The sequence below is a fragment of the Mastomys coucha genome, unplaced genomic scaffold (genome assembly GCF_008632895.1).
Source record: "Mastomys coucha isolate ucsf_1 unplaced genomic scaffold, UCSF_Mcou_1 pScaffold23, whole genome shotgun sequence".
NCBI classification, from domain to species: Eukaryota; Metazoa; Chordata; class Mammalia; order Rodentia; family Muridae; genus Mastomys; species Mastomys coucha.
The window spans coordinates 18,074,262-18,090,419 of NW_022196906.1; the positions used below are offsets into that span (position 1 = coordinate 18,074,262).

The 16,158-nt window shown below is 38.9% G+C and overlaps 1 long non-coding RNA gene across 6 annotated transcripts in view; it reads right to left on the reverse strand.

Annotated features, from left to right (window-relative positions):
- Positions 1-7,180: 7,180 nt before the first annotated feature.
- The window catches only part of LOC116073007, a 28,148-nt gene continuing 19,170 nt past the window's right edge, over positions 7,181-16,158 (reverse strand). For 4 of the 6 annotated variants that reach the window (XR_004111629.1, XR_004111632.1, XR_004111631.1 and 1 more), the window contains exon 4: positions 7,181-7,415. This is a non-coding gene — a long non-coding RNA (uncharacterized LOC116073007). Of the gene's footprint in view, positions 7,416-15,026; positions 15,439-16,158 lie in introns of those variants that run through there. The other 2 variants (XR_004111634.1, XR_004111633.1) reach the window with 1 other exon arrangement.

A 16,158-nucleotide genomic window follows, 5' to 3' on the forward strand; every position in this document is an offset into this window, starting at 1 on the left:
GAGACCTGGGAGCTTTTAGGAAATGATCTAGTTTTAATGTACATTTTGTCAAAAGAAATAGAAGGTAAGTTCCAGTAAGACTGAGCTGTGTCAGCCTTGAGTGAACAGTAAAAAGGGATGTGACAATTGTGTCTGTGGATGAATCACATGTTAGTTTAAAGATAATGACGGTCCATTACTCTCTGTCTTCAGTTAGGATTTTAACATAAAAGGAAATGGTCAAGCGTAAACCTAACAATAAGGATACGGTTTCTTTATTGAAAATTTGAATAAGCAATACTAAAAATTATATTATTTTTAATTCAGTTTCCTTTAGTATATTCAAAGTAGAAAAAAAAAAAAAAACACGCTCTGACTTGGAATGTTGAAATCAAATTAAGACAAACCCAAAAATTGTTTGATACTGTTTCTAGACAAGAAAGATAGTGAATGACTCAGCTAAAATGTGGTAAGAGTTTAACTGTGTTTGAGGACATAAAGCCCCACTGTGGTGCTCACTAATGATGCTCTGTCCTCTCCCAGTAAAGTTGTAACATTAAATTGATTAGTACAAGACAGATTTTATATGAGAAGGTGTAATTATCAGTAATGTAAGAGTGTTTCAAAGAACCAGAATACAAGCTTCAAGTTGAGAACAATCTCCATTTCTGCTAACTGTGTTTACATTATTCTCTGCCAAAATAACTCTGGTTTGCTTTAGTTCCTGTGATCTGTGCTTTTCATAAAAGCAACTCTACCCTGATATAAACAAGTCTCCAAGTAAAGACAAAAAATGAGCAAACCATCAGGCACTCTAGATATTATGAGAAGGATAAATATTTCATCCATCTCGGGCCTTAAAAAAAAGTGAATTGTACATACAGCACAAAATTATCCCTGAGGAGAGATGCAAGAAAATCTAAAAGGAGCCATTCAAAGCATTCTCAGTGAGAACCCTCATTTCATGTCTTCAAGAAGAAATTTTATTCTCCTGTTTATGGATTTTGTATTTAGTTGTATTGAAATGAACCCAATTCCAAATGCACCATGCCTTTTGAAATGTCTTTATTTTATTTTGGTCATAATATTTCTGCTACTGCCCTCAGCATACAGATGACTTCAGAGAAGTTAGGCAAGATAATTACTGTGTAACAATACCAGACAAAATTCTATCATATATCTCAAACATAGAGTTTGTACCCAGGGATCATTTTAAAGGCAATTCAAATGTTCCTTCCATCTTTCATGCTGATAGAAGTCTGTAGAGATAGGTTTTTAGCAATCAGAAGAATGGAAATACTCAGAAACATTAATGGGAGGTGTTTGCCTTCTTAATCACATAGTTAGGTAGTAGCAATGACTCATGCAAGGGTTAAGCTCGAATTGAACACCCACAACAAGGAGAACTGTTGAGAAGATTCAGGACCTTCTGATTTGTTTCTGCATACCTCATCTGTACCTACCTAACAGCATTATAACCTCCTAATTTGTGTTTTGGTTTTCTCTCCATGTACGTTTTTGTCTTCTACTGTCTCACAAAATTACCAAAGTCAAAATTTATATCGGTTTTTGGTGTGAATCTTGCAAAGTAGGTTCTTAACCTGTTGAATTGTATACCACAGTTCACAGTGTTTGGTACTGAATTAATTATACAACTTTGTTTTTGTTATTTATGTATCTCTGTTAATATTTCTTTGGTTTATGAAAAGATATCAGCTGAATAAAAGTGGGAAAGTTAAGTTGGGCAGACATTGAAAGTGTATAGATAAAGACTAGTACCATTTAAACTTTATTCTTTCATATATATATATATATATATATATATATATATACATATATGGATATGTATAATGTCTTTTGATTATCTTCACCTTGTTGTTCCCTTTAAAGTCCCCCATTGTAACTGAGCCCCCTTTCTCCAACAATCCCCATGCTACTTTCATGTCTTTGTGTGTTGCTTGCATGCGTGCAGGTGGGATTTTTGTTTTAACTTGAGTAAGGACAACTTAACCAGTAGCTACACTGAGAAGCTTGACTCCTCTTCCTCCAGCAACTATTAAAATCCTTAAATCTCTGCAGGAAGGAGTGGGGGATCCTGAGCTCCTCTATCATCCACACTAGAATTATGGTGGATTCCATCTTGTGCAGGTCTTATGCATGTCACCACTACTACTGCGAATGAGTTCGATGTCATGTCAAAAAGAGAGTGTTCTACAGTACTCCTTCTAATCTCCCTGCTCTTACAATCTTTTTTACTCCCTCTTCATCAATATCACTTGATCCATGGAGGGATGATACTGATTTTTAGGGCCAAGCACTCAATAGTCAATAGTTGTCATCATTTTGACTTGGGAATGAATGTGTGAATTCTCTGCATTCCTCTCTAAAAAGAAGATTTTCTAATCAAGACAGAGAAGCAATAATCTATGGGTATGAACATAAATATTTGGAGTACAGTTGGAAGGTGTATCCATAGCAGAACATCAGCATTGTTTTCCCTGGGTCTTATGATTCTCCAGCCCTGGGGATTTGAGCAGCCTTACAGTTCCAGAGATGAATTCTCTCCAGTGGAGTGGCCTTTAAACCCAGTGAGAAGACTGGTGTTAACACTGATTGTTAAGAACAGTCAGGCAGTTATTTATTCTCAGAGGATGTCAGGTCTACTGCTTAGTATCCTCAAAACTAGTCTAAGAAGAAAATGATACATCTGTTCTGGAAGTTATCATATTCTAGAGAAGAAACAACAATAAATGGGAATTGTAGATGAGAAAAACATTATTGATACCATTAGCAGGTTTCTGTTTCTTTGTTTTGTTTTGTTTTTTAATGTATTTATTGTCAAGTTGGAAAGAACCAGTATACCAGTATTAACAGCAGGATGAAGTTTGTCTAGAAAAACTAGAAAAAAAAATAGAAAGGGCATTTTCTCACTGGGCAGTTGGATGTGAAACAACACAATACTCTAAACAGATTAGCATGGAAATACGAACTATCTCCCTTTGACAGAAACAAATGAATCTCATTAGCTGTGACTTTAACCATGTTGAGAAAAAAAATTAAAACAGCAGGAAATCAAGAATGAAATGCTAACAAACAAAACTGCCAAGCCAACAGAAAGTTTTGCAAGTATTCGAAGAAGAGAGGGTTCCTTTCCTAGTCCATTGCAGAATGATTCCTGGAGTAACCTGGCCTATGTGTGAGACACAGGAACATGGTGTGCTAATGGTGAGGCTGCTGGGAGGTACAGATAGGTAGTTGATATGCTCTGGTCAAGACATCGGTGAGAATGCAGGACTGTTGCAGGAGGGGGGCAGATAAACTGGAGAGAAGAGTATAGACATTTCAGATGAGAGAAGGGCCAGAATATCAACAGGAAGCTGAATGCTAGTGACAATGATGAAAGCTCTCTGAACTAGGGACCTCTACTATAGGCTTAATTTGCTTTATGATGTGGGGTTGTAGTCCAACTCTACTAGTGTAAACCCCTTTATATTTGCTAAGTGTGACCTTAGGGTAAAGAATATTTTGAAACACTAAGTGGCAGTTGGGCATTCAGTTTAAGATGAAGAAATGGTGTAGAAAAAATAAAAATGGTGTACAGGACATGAAAGGCAAGTCAGAAACTTTTAGAATGGGTATGGAAGGAAGTATGAGCTCAGTACTCATAACTGAGAGACCTTAAGAGTCTTTTATCTTCTACTTTGATGTATGGCACTTTGAGGAAATTTTATTCAAGAATTCATGAACAAGGTAACCTGTAGCAGTAAAGAACTTGATACCAAAAGTCTTCTACCAAGTTCCAAGTATTCTCCTACCAAGTATTTTTCCTCACTCTCTGAAGATGTATTTACTGTCTGAAGTACAATTTAGACATGCTGGATGCAATTGTAGATAAATCCATCTAATCCTCCTGCCTCATGGGAATTCTACTGAACTAATCACACTAATAGGGCAGTTGCAAATGTGAGTAAAGTAAGGGTAGCTGGTCCATAGATGACATTCATGAAAATATAATTATCATGAGAATGTTATTATTTGAATAACAGATTTCTTCCAATTATGCTGTATTGAGTTTTGAATTGTAGTCATGACAATTGTCTCAGTTAGTGTTCCAGTGCTGTGAAGAGATACCATATTCAAGTGAACTCATACAAAAGAAAGCATTTAATTGGGGCTTGCTTACAGTTTCAGAGGTTTAGACAATTATCATCATGGCAGGGAAATGTAGGGCACTGGAGAAGTATCTGAGAGCTACATCCTGATCTGCTAGCCAAGAGAGAGACACTGGTCCAAATGTGGGCTTTGAAATACTAAAGCTCACTACTATTGATGCACCTTGTCCAACAAGGCTGCACCTCCTAATTCTTTCCAAATAGCGTCCAAATCCATGAGCTTTTGTGCTTATTCTGATTTAAACCATCACACCAATCAATAAAGTAGCTCTTCACCTTCTCAGACTATTTTCATTACAGTAGAAAAAGAAAGGGGTAGAAATGAAGAACAAAGTAAATATGCTCTTGGAACACACAGTACTAACCAATTTTCAACCCAAGCATGCAGTCTGGACTCTAGATGGGTTCACTTGGCCAGATGTGTGCCAGGAATGTTTATGTATGTACATGCAAGTGCTAAAATAGCATTTAATATTAGAAAACACAAGATATGAGATACTAAATGTTTATAAGTCAAGGGAATAAGGGATTCAAACAAAATAAGGGGGGCTATAAGAAAACCATTAGGTAACATCCTATTTAGTAACCCAAGTCAAAGTTGGTTTTAATAAAGGAGAGTTTTAAGAAAGTTGTGTTGCCAGACCAGATAATACTGGTCCTAGAAATAATGTATCACTAATGATACTCCAGTGAGGTGTACTTCTACAGGATTTATTGTTCAAAGAGGCCTCCAAACACAGCACTGGCTCTTGCTATTCATCCTGTTAACCCATCAAAACTAGTTTATAAAACCCTGTTGCTATAGACACACCCTATATTTGGATTTGAAATGTACAGAAATCAACCTAGAACTGGACTACAAGATTCCTTTCTGCTGGCTCATGTGCTCCCATAGTGCCAAATGATGCTAATTTGGCTGCTGTTTTGTAGAGGCAGTGATGGTCTGACCATCAAAATAGAATGAGTTTGGGGGATGACCAGAATATGTAGTGTGCACAACAGTGAACTCTTTCAACTACAGTGCTACTTTCCAGGGAAGATGTGTTCATTGTTGCCATGGTGCTATGACTGCCATAAAGATATGCAACTACTTTTTAATTGGTCCTGGGCTTGCTGTATATCTGGGAATCCATTTCTAGTAAAGAAAATCTGCTCCAAAATCATGACCAAAGGTGTCATGGACCCTGGGAAAACATAACATCACACTACTTCCTAAATACATATGTCTATACCTACAGGAAAAGGCTACTCTTGCCCTCAATCAGAAAAGCCTCTCTTTCAGCATATGAAGCTAAATGCAAAGATGCATGGCTGTACAAGATGCTGAGAATAAAGGATATTCTAAATCCAAATCTTCCTAAAGAAGATTTTTATAACATCCCCATAAGGCCAAGGAAACACTGTGGAAGTGGAGACTGAATAAATATAGGCACTGACGGAGAGGAACAAGGGCTGTGAAATTCACAGACATTGCAGTCATGAACTCATAGCAGCTGTATATATTAGCACTAGGTCCAGAGAAGTCTGCCATTCATACAGTCAGCTATAAAGGGGTAGGGGACTCATGAGACACTTTCACTTATTGCTAATCTATTGGTAACCAACAGATTCTGGGCAAAGGACAGGTATAGTAGATAGCTGTGTACCCAGCACTGAGCCCACCAGGCTCTTATGGTTAATTCCAACCATAGTTAAACTCTGGGACACACTACCCTAACTAGTAAATATGGGGAGGGAGTTCTAGGGACAATGGGTGCCACTAAGAGTGGGAAGAAAATAGAATGAGTTTGGGGGATGATCAGAATATGTAGTGTACATGTATTGTTATTGTAAAGAAAAAATTTCTAGTGAAACAGAAAAAAGAAAAGAAAAGAAATAATTACAACAATATACTTTGCTCCTAGAAAATGTTAATACTGTTTCACCAAATTGTCTGTTTGTTGTTCTTACAAAATAAAGGGTTATTACAAGACCTTGCTTTTACAAATTCACTGAGGTTATTATTTAATTACTATAATGTTCCTATAATTTTCTCCAGCTCACAATTTTCTTCTTTGCATTTGTCACATGATATGATAATAATAGCTAGCATTTATTACATGTGTGTCAACTGCCTGGTTCCTGGTCACATGATTCTCATTTAGTCTCACCGACAGATCTCTGAGATCACTATCATTTAATCTGCCTTTTATAGGTGAGAAACTTTAACCTGCAGGGTTTGTTATTTTTCAAGGTTAAATGATTAGCAGAGGGCATTATACCTGGCAAACTGAAATCTCCACAGCCAAGATGGAGAAAGCCTGAGTTTCTTCCTAGGTAGTAAGGAGAAAGCAGTATGGGGTTTATTTGAATTTCTACAGAGGTCAACCATGCCACAAACAATGAGTCCTCAGAGGCAAAAATCTAAAGCTGCCCTCATGGTGACTAAAACGCTTTAGCTCTGAAACTGTGTTTACATTTAGGCTTTTGGAATACCATTTTTGACAAGTATAATCATCATCCAAAGAATCATGGGAAGCAGACCATACATCAAATCAACAGGAAACCTCAGATGTTCTGCACAGTCTCAGTGAGGAAGTTTGCTTCTGCTGAATCACACTTCGGCATTACATAAGCAGTTAAAATTTGACTCTTAAAACATATTCACACATCAATATAGCCTGGGATGATGCAGTCTTTTTAAGTAAACTCATTAGTAATTCTTCTATCAGTACTTCCAGACTGCTCATTATTTTGACTACTCTTTTGTGTCCATGAAGTGAGACTGCCTATGTGAAGTCACTACTGATACAGCCTGTCCTCAAAGATGTAGCCCATACTGGCAATTAGCATCAGCTTTGCACCTGAGATATAGGCAGGTGGTTGCTGAAATTTTATTTCAATAGATTCAGAGGAAAGTGCAGCTATAGAAAAGTTTTCCATAGAGGGTTTCTGGCTTTAGCCTCTATTCAAGTCAAGTTTGACTGTGAGTAACATTTAATCAATAAAACTTCTGGGCCAGTGAATGAGCTAACACAGAATTCAAAGCCTTCTTTTCATGAATATTTTTATTCCCCTGACACAAACAGATTCATGGGAGAAACAGAGGCAAGTGTGAGAGGTGATTCAGACACTCATTTCTTTGATGGCATTTGAAGTCCTGATGGTGGTAACAGTGGAGAGCAGCCATGGGTAAGCTGCCTGTGCTAAGCAATTCAATCTTGTGAGTTTCAACCTCAGAGTTTCCGCCATTTTCTTCGTAGAAGAAAGAATCAAAGATAAGATCTATTAAGCAAAAAGGAATTTTAAAAATTTAATCACTGATTTTCTAATATGACTTCTCTTGTCAATACTATTATCTTTTTACTCACTGATGTCTAGGACATGACGTAAGGCTTATATCACAACATTTAACAATGTTTTCTTGGGAGCCTATTCTGTGTCATACTTTAGGGAAATGAAGAGACATGAGCATGGGAAATACATAGTACCGACATCCATGATCCTGTCATCATCCTGCAGAAGAGTGTTAGGAGTGTAGTAATGGTGAGGCATTATCTCACATCCCCTGGTGGGCACTAGATCCTGCCCCTAAGTCTGAATCTCATGCCTATTTGTGAATAGCTCAGTGTCTCCCCAGACTCATGAGCCCATTCATTCATTGCCTTCTGCAAATCCTTCCTATCCCAAGCTTGCTTTGTTGACTTCTTACAGAAGAGCTGAAAGAATAATTCAGAATCATGGCTCTTAGTCAATTATTTAAACTATCACACCTTTATTTCCATATTCCATGGAGCAAAATATGTAACTTTGAAATTTATGGAGAATCAAATTAGATTATGTTTATAAGCAGCACCTGTGCATACTAAGTACTCCATAAACAACTAGTATTTTGTCATTCTTACCACTACTGACTAAAGAGAGCCCTACCCATCACCAAGATGTCCTGTTAGAGTATAATAGGACACAGTCCAATTTATACTTTGTTTTGATATTTATCTGATATAAATTACTCAGAAGAAAGAATCATCTATAAGTTGGCTAACACCCGATGAGCTATTGCTTTTGGAACTCAGCTGACTTTGTTGAGTACAGGTAAGCCATCTCTGGCAGAGGATAGAATTTGCAAATCTTGGTGGGGGGAGGGTGGTGAAAATACCTCCTCTGATGAGGTTCACAGTCTTCATTTTGAAGGTGATAGGACAGTGGCAGAAAAATGTACAAGCCAAACTTCACCTACTATAGAAAGGGATTTAGTGTGGCTTTTTGACCATGTGTGTGCTGAAGTTCAGTGTGTATGCTATAGTTCACTAGGATTAACTTGTTTAATAAAGAAGCAAAAGGAACTTAAAACATTATTTAGTAAAATGGCAATGAGTCTTTGTTCAGTTTTATCCAAGTACCACATAGCTAGCAGTGATGGAATTAAATTTGCAACTGCTGGAATGTCATATCCTGTTAAATCTGCAATAGTCCATGACTGAGGAACCTGCAAAAACTGAATCCTGGGAATTACTCCAGGACAGGTTGTGGGATTTCAAGGAGCCCAATTCATCCTGAGGAACAATTCACACCACAAGCAATACAGATGTGACTTGCTAGGTGCTTCTCTCAGGTGCTTCCTTCCACTCCTCAGTGATCTAAGATGAAATTGTTCACGTCTCATGGTACTCCATAGGCCAGGAAGCAGGCAATGAGAAGATGAGAAACGTCAGAGAATTCATAAGGAAAAATCTAGACTTGCACCTAGGCAGTCTGGTCCCCTTCAGGGGTGTTAGTGGTGCCCCTGCAAATCCATCCACCGACCACTGATACTAAAAGGAGGGGCATTCCTAAGGACAGCCCATTCAGCCATGTGGCAGGCTCCTGTTACTTGCTTTGCACACGTTATCCTAACTCACTCATGACGGATTAACTTTATTATTGCTTTCATTTTATCAAAGAAGAACAGAGGCTGTAAGAGGACATGGTGAAGCAAAGGATATTTACTGTTGGTTACTAAGGAGGGGCCTTAATAGAACCGTAAAGGTGTCAAGGACATGTTATTTCAGGATGCTATCCTTGCATACCATTCTAGACAGAATGCCTTATATAGGTGAAGGTCAAGGAATAGTAATATTTTTAGTGTAAACATAGGCTCTACACTATGTTTTCTGGAAGCTCAGAAATACTGGTAAGGATAGACAGTAGAGACGCAGGCTATAAAAGTGCTTAGTTTGTGTGCGAACATGTAGTCAAATCGTATATGGAGGAATTTGGGAAAACAACTTTTGGACTGTGACAGTCATTCAATGGGAGGTGCTCATAGCTGACTAGGGATGGAGCAGGACAGGTCACGGGGAAATGAAAAGAAGGTAATAGGCTTTTGAGTTGAGTTGTTGATCTGGATAAAAGAGGCTGAGTACAGGGCATGTAGGACCCTGCTACTAGACGGGTATGAGAACTGGTAAGGGTGAATGAGCTCAAACCCTGCGAATCTCAGAGATCTGAGAACAGCAGGAGTTGAGTACCTGTTTCTGTACTTGGTCTGGAGCACGCAACTGTGATACCCACATGGGCACTCAGTTACATAGCGAAACACCTGGAGTTCTTCTCCGTGTGACAGTGGTATCTAGATAGCCTTTGGCTTTAGCCCATGAGCTTCCCTTCCTGGGTATTACTTCCTCCAAGAGGTATTTAACCCCTGGTTCACGCTGAATAAAGAGTATGTGTTCACATCCACCACCAAATAAAGCAATGTGAACAAACAGGGATCATCTCAGAGAGCTGCTTCATTAAAAGATCCCTGAGAGGAAAGCCTTCCCCTAAAAGAGCTTCCTCTAAGACTCCCAAAGAAAGCTTTCCCTCCTCCCGCCCCTCTGGTACTCTTGGCATTCGCTTCCAACCAGGCTGGATCCTGTTTGTCCTGAACTCTGCCTTCTGCTTCCTGCCTGGCATGTAGACAACCTGAGAAGGAAAACATGGACTACAGACCTACTTCCACCCCCTCATTCCTGATTTCCTCTCCCAGCAGCATGTTAGCAGTGCCTGGGCACCCCTGGCAGAGAAGAGACCTGAAACCACTGTAGACTTCGTCATCCAGACTTTGCCCTGCCTTCATTCTGGCTGCATGCCCTGCAGCATCTAAGCACATAGGGTAGAGGCAGACGATGATATGACAGTTGAAGATAGGAAGTCTTCCAAAAATGAATTCCAGGTTTGCAGTATGTGTTATTGGCCTGTGGTAGGCAATGTTCATAATCTCATCGCTGGAAATGTTCATGCTGCTCATACTAAAGAGGGTTTAGTCTCCTGTGAAAAGGAAAGGAGAGCAGTGGCGGGGGACAGCAGCAGTCAAAGTGCACTGGGACAGAACCCTTCAAATACTGTGTCCTGAGTTTTTAAGCTGATTCTGTCCATTGTAGTCCCATTCCTCTTTTTGAATTGGAAACCACGAGGAAGCAAAGCCTAGATGCTATAAGAAGTCACACTTGTTACATGTCACCTTAGGGTAGGACCTTACCTTTTCCCATTCATTTTCAGGTGTTTGAACTATGGCAATATGTGTAATAAAATATTGTACCATTGACAGACCTCAGTTCCTGGCTTTGATGGTTTGTGTGACACAGTTCCACTAATCCAAGAGCAATATGGTTTTTTTTAGTTTTTGTTTGTTTGTTTGTTTGTTTGTTTTTGATTATTTTTTTCCAAAATGAATTTCGTTCCTTTTCTACAGGAAAACATATTTACTTAAAAATAAAAATTTGAGTTTTAAATTGAGTTTAATTTTTCCCATCAGGTTGGGTTCCATGTTTAGGAAAGCTTTTATATTTCCGAAATCCATGTTATAAAAAGGAATAACTATACATAAATAATTTATCATAGTTACTTATAAGCAATCTTAGTTACTTATGTAAACAAATCTTACAAATGTTGAGAAAGGTTTTTACTTCAGCTTGAGATACAAAGACAATTGTAGTAGAGAAAGTTTGTAACTCACTGACAATTTACTACATGAATATTCAAGGAATACCAATTTCTCACCAAGCATCCAGAAACTATAGCTGTGCTCCAAAGGTCAGAAACGAATGTACATTTTCCCAGGATGCTGTTGTGAATGCTCCACCCTACTTCAGAGATAGCCTGAGGAAAGTGAGTTTCTGTTTGGGAACCAGGGAAGAGATTCTGACAGAGCCTTCTAGATCCCCACATTGGATTTTTGAAATATCTCTTCTCAGAAACCATCCTGGTAGAGTTCCACAAGGAATGAAATTTTAAGTAAGTTTGGGCCAAGGTTTAAAGATATTTTGAATTCTGCCTCAATAGGTATAAAAAATAGATTCGTTCCAGCTCAAACTGCTTTACTATTTTTGTTCAAATATTTTAAGTAACGGAGCAGGGAAATGAGCGGTTAGGCTTCTTCTCTGGCTTTCAGACAAGGCAGAGTGCGACTTGCTTTTGTTCTTAAGATGGGCTCTAGTAGGCACCTTGTAGAAATTCAAGACCTAAACACATAGAATGCAAAGCAGAGTGAGCTCACCATTCCTCCAGTCTGGCTTACATCCAACAGTCTAGAGAAGGCATCAGAGAAGACTAGCCAGAGCAGGTAGCACATGCCAAAACTATGGAAGAATATTACAAGGCAGAACACATTTAACCTGAAAATGGTGCCCCGATGGAGCACAGAAGCCTGTTGGGTTTATGGTGAAGTTTAGTGCCAACAGGGCTTTTTATAGTTAAAACCTCACATGTGACTTCTATTATCTTTGTCCTTAGATGGCTCTGGAGGGAACAGAGCACCCACCTGTGTAGATGGAGACTTACCTTATGTGGTTTTCAGAGGAAGTACTGGACGCCAGGCATATGCCAGAGGTCACAACCCAAGATCTCATGATTCGTAGTTGCTCTAAACAGAGGTATGTTTTAAATCTAGATAATTTACTAGAGTATAAAACTTGGCCCTGTAACATTTGATGGGAGCCCAGGAAACCTGGCAATCCTGACCCTGAGTCCCAAAGTAGACTCACCTGTGCCACCTAGTCAGGCCCTGAAGTTATCCGCTCCCACCACACACCAACTGCTTGCTATCACTTAGTTACTGTTTGATAATATCTTACTCATTCTTTGAGAATTTTACACAATGCATTTTGATCATATTTGTACCTCATTCCTGCCCTTAGCTCCTCCTATGTCTGCCTTTCCCTTCTCCAGCCTTGTGAACTTTGTATTCCCTTCCTTTTCTTTGTAAATACCCAACAAGTCCAGCTTAAACTGTCCACATGCTCACGGGTTTGGAGTTATCCACTTGAGCATGTTATCCTACCGGGAGCCACACTCTTAATGAAAACCAACTCTACCTTCCTTGGAAGCTATCAACTGAGACTTTCTCCTTAGCTATCGGTGGGGTTCTCTTGACTCTCCCCTTATCCTTGCTAGAATGTTGACTAGCTTGATCTTGTGTAGGACTTCAAAAAATACTTGTCTCTCTCTCTGTATTTTTACAAAAGTATGACACCAAACAGTGGGAAACTAAACCAAGAGAATCGCAAATCAAATCTGATATTATTTTTAATATATTTTCTCCACAAAAGGGATTGGGCAAGCACTCTCATAGAGGCAGAGGGAGGGGGTTGAGATATTGGCTTTCTGGATGGGAGACATGCAAAGGGGATAACATTTGAAATGTAAATAAAGAAAATATCTAGTAAAAGGGTTAAAAAAAAGAAAAAAAGGGATTGTACCTTTCTAATACCTTTTTGGTTTAGTTAACTCAAGATGGCAAAATAGTAGGGAAGTGGACAAATGCAGAAGTTGGAGTTAGGATGGTTCAAATGCCAGCTCTGCTGATAATCAGTATGAATTTAAGAAAAACTACAACTTCTGCTGCACAGTCTCCTTATTCTTAAAAACAGCTCTAATGTGAACAGCATACAGAGTAATTCTGAGGATTGAATAAGAGATTCATAGCACATAATGGCTATTCAATAAATGACACCCTGTATCTCTATAATCAAAGGAATTTATATTCTGTCTCTAGATTTTAATCAAAATGTTATGCCCATAAAATGAAGAAATTTTGATGGCAGTAGACTTTACTATGTAGCTCTCTAGCAAATAAGAGAAATAAAATTACTCCACAAAAGATAAATTATAAAATAAAAATAATGGATTGCAGAGAGGGTCAGTAGCTTGGCTGCAAAGCCCCGACTGGTACAGCTCTTGGTTTGCCTCATTGCCACTGCCACGGTGACTCCAAAGCAGATAATCCTCATTAACAGACATGGTTACAGTCCCTTAGGACTGTTATGAACAATAACATGTAAACCCCATGTAATTTTCACATCATAAAATATCCTTTCGAATTTTCAATCATTTTTTATGTTAAGCATGTTCTTAGGTTGTAGGCGATGCAGAATTAGAAAACAGTCTAGAGAATTCAGGTTTGCAGAGACGGAGTTAACAGGGCTTATATTTAGATAATCAGAGCAGTCCAAAATGGAGTAAAGCACATTAAGAGCCACTGTGACAGATTTTGGCAGAGTGAATCCTGTCACTGGTCAGCTGACTCCTGCCCCTCCGGAGGGATGAGCCCCATCTGGAAATCTGTATGATGGCCCCATATGAATCAACAGTCTAACTGTAGCTAACGCTCCAGCTCACTACAGCCTCCTAAGGCTGACACACAATTCCATTTTGTTTGACAGCAATTTCTTATTGCAAATTGATAAATTGTGATTCTGACTAACTCATCAGTTCTTCTCTGATGTATCTATTTATTTACTTGATTTTAGTCTTAATCAGCAATTCCAAATTCAATTAACAGAGAGAGAGAGGGAGAGAGAGACAGAGACAGAGACAGAGACAGAGAGACAGAGAGACAGAGAGACAGAGGGACAGAGGGACAGAGGGAGAGTTAGCCTATATAGCTAATGGCCTAACTCTCAACATTAATTAATTAATACTGGAAGGTAATTTCATGTTGAGAGGGCCAGAAACTCTCCATAATGGAAACCTCACATTTAAGCTCTATTATTTTTTAAGAATTATTTATTTATTTTATGTATATAAGTACATTGTAGCTGACTTCAGACATACCAGAAGAGGGTATCTTATCACTTTACAGATGGTTGTGAGCCACCATGTGGTTGCTGGGAATTGAACTCAGGACCTCTGGAAGAACAGTCAGTGTTCCTAACCACTGAGCCATCTCTCCAGCCTGCTCTATTATTTTTTCTCCATCAAAGTTTCAAAATCCTTTCATAAAAGAGGTATGGGGATTCACTGAGTTGTTACAAGTAATATATTAGCAAGTCATAGCACCCACTAAGCTTGTGTTAGCTATCAGAATGATCAAGATTATTCAAACTTCTCCTCACTGCATCCCTGTATTCTAAAATCAAAGGCTTATCATTTGCATGGCATGCAACCAACACACTGTATCCAACTCTTAAACTAATTTAAAATTACTCTGAAGTGATGCCTCTCTCATATCTTGCTTTCCAATTACAATCAAATCACATTTTTAAAAAAGGAAAGAAAACCCCCAAATGTACTTACTTCTGGTATCTTTACATAAAAATGATGGAGGATTGCCGTGTTCTCCCTAGTTCCAAACCACAATGTGAACTCTTCTTTCTGACCTAGCTTCCACATCTCCAGGTATTTAAAATAAATAGGATGAAGGAGAAATGTTTCTTATTTTCAGGTTCACTTCTTCCTATCCCTAAACTTATTTCTCTCCAGAACCTTGTCCTAGTTGAGAGTGTGACTTGGGGTAAGTTAAGGAGCAGCTGTAGCACAGAGATGGATGTCAGAACAGAAAAGGGACAAGATTAGATCATTCCCCTGGGAGAATCTCAGAAGTAAGACAGATTACATCCTGAGAAGGAAAAGATGGGTCAGGCCTTAACACTAGAGTCACAGAAGGCAAAGGGGAATTTCAATGAGACTAGGAAGAGAATTCAGAGCAGATGGAAGCTTGCCATTGGCGATTCTAATATCCAAACCAGCTAAGTTATCATGGTCATGATTTGATGTCCCTTCCTGCAGGTGGCGGGTGTCTTAGGCCAGTCAGATTTTAGTGTTGGGTATCCAAGGCAGGACTAGTCACAGTGTTCCCATCAGAGCTGAGTCAATGCTTGAAGTAGAAACTCAGATGATTCCTGGGTACGAAGGAGACCAGCTCTGTAAGCAAATCCAGAGGAATCAAACCTGGATACAGAAGAGGATCGTGGGACCAAGTGCTTAGGAACAGGAATCTTCACACAGATCAAAGTTCAACTGGTAGATATCCAAGTTCTGAAGGAAGCACAGTGAAGCTGGATGGCACCTGAAACATCCATTTAAAAACTTGACAAGAGTTTATTTCTTATTTCAGGGATTGGTACATAGAACTGATTTGCATATTATGACACATGACAATTTTCCTCAAATCCATGGTGGTTGTGTAACAAGGTATGTACCGTGTGAAACTCAGAGTCTTACTTTCTTCATCTTCATTAGAAAGAAGCCAGTAAACAGAAGCCCACATCCTGGTACTCAAGACTTCTCATTTGCTCCCAGATGTTCTCTCCATGCCTCATAGAGGATAAAGACCTACGTAACTAGTTATTATTGAGGTAATTCTCCAACCCAAATAAGCCCAGGCAATGAAAATACAACTCAATAAATATGAATAAATGTTGTGGGCCTAGATTGAGCAGATCTACCACTACACTGCCATCTTCCCCATCTATGAGACCCTGTATAACTTGCAGTTTCTCCAAGCCACATGCTTCCGCTTGGCTTTCCTTTCACCTCCTCCTCTGTCTTTCTCTCTCTCACACTCTTCCCTCTTTTAAACAACTTTCAGCTCCACCTTTTCCTTTACTGCCCAATCATCAAGCTCTAGCCTTTATTTTACAAATTAAGGTGTGAAGAAGGTTTACAGGAAATCACCTGAGTACTGACTCATTCCTTGTTTGCAGCCCCTCACAAGAGAAGGGAATTAGCATCAAATTACAAATAGCTCCAGAGCTATCCTCAACAAGTTATAAAGTTTGTTTCTAGG